The following is a 4811-nucleotide window of genomic DNA, read 5'->3' on the forward strand; positions in this document are numbered from 1 at the left end:
AATCCGCGGCTTCGTGCCTAACTGGATAAACTGAGATTTCTTGAAACGAGTCTTCGCTTCGTCGCGGTTTTTCCCGCGGAGCGCGCGGCACTCTTTCGGGAATCGTCTGAAAACAGCTCCGATCCGCCGAACGTGCAGTTTATCGTTTATTTCGCGAGAACGAGTATGCGAGACATTATCGCGAGACGCGGATATTGAAGATTTTGGCCAGACCTGCTCTAACAACAATTCACGCTGGTCTTGCCGAGAAATCACGGTCCGCGTTCGAAGCGAAGATCTTTGCTGAGACCGCGCGCGCATGAAAGAGTACGTCGCGTTGAGTTCGATCGGTCGATCGACCGATCGGCGAATCCGCGCGGCGATCTCTCCAGTATTTTTTTCGAGTCGCGCGGACGAGACGCCGCGGCAAATATAATAGGCCAGTGTCTTGTCCTGTCCTCGCACTCATAACATCTATTTCCAGAACGGATCGACGACTAACTTTAGAACGGCTGTTCCATATACTCGAGCCGTTCGCCCACTCGGTCCCGCGCTCGCTCGCTCGCTCGCTCGCTCTCGTGGAAATGTGATAAAGGAGCAAACAAGTGCACGCGCACGTAAAGGCGAAATCAGGAACGATTTCCTCGTAAAAGATCTCATACGGCGGGTCTTCAGGCGAACGAATGATGTACACATCAAAGCGCAAATTTAACCCAACGCGCGCGTCAGCGGTGACTTTCATGGGAAAAGGATTGATCGGGCATCGATAACGATCCGAATACGAATTGCAGATATTGCAAGCTTGCACACGACTGAGAACTCTTGATTGACATTGAGCGACTGATTTCACTGTGTTTGTGAGTCGGTCTCGCAGGAATTTCAGATTAGAAGAGAAAAACGAAGGGAACTTATGGTCTAGCGTGGGCCATAAAAAATTTCCCAAAGCCGAAACGACTGTCTCTGTCTCGAGGGGTGATTATCTTGAAGCGTTAATGGAGGCACGTTTATCGGAGGTTTAGCGGGCTAAACGTAAACAAGCGTGAAATTAGGGCCACGCTCTGCTTGTACTCGTCACGCCTGTGTTATTTGGTCCAACCGGGAATGCACGTTGCATCAACGTCTCGCGTGCGCGCGATTCGCATCGAAAGTGTCGCGGCGCCGGGGTCCGCTTTGACGACATCGGCGCGAATCTTTTTTTTAGCCATTTTCTTCTTTCTTTTCTTGTTGTAGTGAGAATTTAGGACGCGCTCGTAGAGCAATGAGAGAGACGTTATTTACGTGCATGCGCGCGCGCGTGTGCTAATTAGCAAGGTCTTCCCCCTTCGGCATTTTTCTGCCTCGGCTCACGCGGCAGAACATTCCGAGTCTCGCTTTTGCGAAGACGCGATTTACGCCGTCTGCTTGGTCTGCTTATTTCTCTTTAGCGAGCTCTGTATTTTCGATCGTAAATCAGTTCGCTGTAGCATCGAAGCCGGCATTAAATACGTCGATGAGACGGAGTATCCATTCTCCGAGAGCAGCGATTTCCGATAAATAAATTTCCGAAGGCGGTCTTAGCGTTCTCGTTTAGTAAGTAGTAAGTCAAATCGCGACAACTTGGACGAAATGTGCAACGCGTGCGTCTTTGTATCCCTTCGGATTATTTTCGCGGTCGAAATAGTCCCTCGTAAATTCTCCTCGAGCATTTCTCTCTTTGACTACATCCTGCTTCACATTGTTTCTCGACGACGGTAGTTTCTACGGTTTAGTTTACAGATGGCAGTTTCTGTTATTTACTTTATTTTATTACCTATTTAGCTTTCGCTGTTTAGTTTAGCTTTTACGACTTCAGTGGTAGATTGCTTTTTCTCAATTGATCGATATTCGGACATATCGATCGTCAGCGATTTCGTGTCGTGTTAATGTTTTTAATTCAAATCACGATCGATTATTTCGCTAGAAGAAAAGAAACGATAAAGTTGCCTTGTCGCGATGTTTCGACCGACCTTGACTGGTCGCTGAAGCGTCGGGAATCAAGTCAGACGTTGGTCTGTTGCAGTGCAGTTTGTTGTCGAGGTGATGTCTTCACGGGCGTTTGAAGTTGTCGACGTCTTCATTTTTATCGGAAGCATCTGACCAATTTTTAGGCAAAGTCGCGTGGCGACTCGGCTGTGTGGTAAAGCGAGACGTTCGAGTCGTTAGGTATAGATTCTAATACGTAAAGATAGATTCGCCGGTGAGGGGCGATCGTGTATATTTAGAAAAGTGCTCGGCTTGCCAGAACCAAGAGAGACTCGCATCTCGACGCTTCGCGCGAGATTTCTCCCTTGCTGATTTCTCTCTTCTCATTCTTCTCTTCCTCTGCTTCTGCTTCTTAGGTGCTCCTTCTTACGCGAGCCGCCCAACAAGAATGCGATTGTGACGCTTTCCGGATGAGCGCAAAACGCTCATGTGTACGCTATTGTTGCTCAATAATAGATCGCGATGCGGCTTGTTAGCGGATTAATACGGACAAATGGGGACGAAAGCGCCGGGTCGAACATTTTTATTTTATTCAGTTAGAAGAGCATGTATGTGCGTGACGTGTTTCACGATGACGATAATTTATTCAACTTATTAAGAGTTCCTATCGAGAGTTCTCGCGAAAAGGCAAAGATTAAAAATTCCTGCCTTGTTTTTAGAAAGTTCGCGTACTCCACTATATTCGATTAAATCGTCTTTTTTTATAATTTCTGGACTGCGCGGTTGGAAGGAAGATGTAAAAGTCCGTGAAAGAAAAAACTTCATAAATAAAAATCGCGTGGCGTGTTTTGACAGACGGAATGATTGTCGCCGCTTTCGCGGTCTAAATTACTCAGGCGGGCCTAAGCCAGGCATTTTTTCGTGACGTCGCTTTTTCGAGACCGCGATATATCAAGTTTAACGCAGTCGACGGGGCTGACACATAGGTCTGTTTTCGTTCTGCGACAGGGTTGATCGCGCCGCCAAAGAGAAGGACAGGTAACTTAATTACGTCGTTGCTCAAGAGGCTCATTGTAGCGCTTTACGGATGGCTTGAGGAAGTATGGTTGTCGGGATGTATAGTCATTTCACGGCCACTCAGCGCTGAGTTATCGCCATAACGTCTGCCCGTCTGCTCCACTGGGAGAAATTGTTGTTATAAATTCGCTACTATAATTAAGCATATCTCTCTTCCTCCTTCTCCTCTTGTTTTTTGCTGCAAATACTAGCTAGCGCTCGACACTCATAGGCGGATTTGGCGAATTTAAGTTGTAGACTTATGAGCTCTCAGTTTCACACAAGCTCTTCTCCCCCCCTCTCTCTCTCTCTCTCCCTCCCTCTCTCTCTCTCTCTTCGCCTCTGTCTCTATCTCGAGAAATCTGCGAGAAAATTGCCTCTTGAAGATGACAGACGATCGAAGCGCGTCTTTCCCTTTGTGCTCGCATATATATATATATATATACCTCGTACAATATTATCGCGTTTCTCTGAAATCCGCGACAACGCTTGCGCATTCGTCGCACTCGTGGATTTCGAATGATCACGAGTACGCTATTCGCTCGCTTTGTTGCGTTCATTTAGCCGCGTGTGCCGAGTGTCGAGTGACAATTGCATTCGGTAAACGTCCAAAGTAAACCGACGATCAGAGTCGCAATGACAACAAGCGGCTCGCATCTTATGGCTCGCGAGGAGCGCCGCGCCGACCGATCGTTATGATCCTCGACATTTTTCCCGGCGAAAAATTCGTCCTGCTTTCTCGTCGCAGAGCAGAATGCCTCGCTGAAACGGAGAGCCGAAGATTACCGTGCAAATTTCAGACGCTTACACGGTAAGCGGTTGAAGTGGCATATTTTCATATTTGCGCGTTCGAGTTTTCGAGCTTGCTCCCAAAATATGTCGCTTATAATTTGTCCCGCTAAATATGATGATGTTGACAGGCTAAAAGCGCTTCTCGGTTTCGTAACATCGCGAACGAGGTCCCATCGTCTATTTGTTACATGTCGATTTTCGCACGTGTCCCTACGAGGGTTTTGACGCGCGAGGGGAGACACACGCGACTCGAGCGACCTATTTCTTCGTTTTGTCAGGTAGACATGAGGAAAGAGAGGGTGCTTTCGCGCGCGCATTATGCGCCGGCGTTGCGGCGCTGTCTAATTCCGTCGCGTACACGCCAACGTGAGAGATTCCATTCTGGTGACTTTTCATCAGTCATTTAGTCCACTGTCGATAGCGCGGGTTCATTTTTAGATTCGCATTGCCCGACGGCCGCGTCTGTATGACAAACACACCAGTGATGAGAAATAGAATACGCGCAATAACACCGAACCGCGTCAATGGGCTAGATGCAAAGTCATGTGCGTGGTGCAACGATGAAGAGAAAATATACACGGAAAAAATATCTGGTCGAGCAAGAAACGTAAACGTTTCTCTCCGTGTGCAAGATTCGCAAATAGCTTCGAAGCTTTCGTTCTTCTTCAGTTTCGGATATAAGCATGCACCGCGAGATATAGCGAGGAATTAACTTCGCGCGAGCGAAAAGTCACTTCGAATTCGAGTGACTCGGCTCTGTCATTCGAGCGGAGCTTCGCTCGAAGAAATTTAGAGAGAGAGAGAGAGAGGGTGAGAGGGAGAGAGTACTCCGTTTCGTTACTTTTAATAATAGAAATGTGACTAACAATCCGACAAACTTTCGCAAGCTCCTGATATATTTATAGGTGCCATGTGATGATCGAAGAGTTGAAGTTAAGTGCCAGCTGAGTGGAAAAAGAACTTTGCGTTACGACACACCTATACGCCAAATGTTACATTTTGCAAGAAAGTACTGTTCGTTCAGTTTTGCAAAAGTATCTGAT

This window comes from Harpegnathos saltator, unplaced genomic scaffold, assembly GCF_003227715.2.
Source record: "Harpegnathos saltator strain DR-91 unplaced genomic scaffold, Hsal_v8.6 scaffold51, whole genome shotgun sequence".
In the NCBI taxonomy this organism is placed as follows: domain Eukaryota; kingdom Metazoa; phylum Arthropoda; class Insecta; order Hymenoptera; family Formicidae; genus Harpegnathos; species Harpegnathos saltator.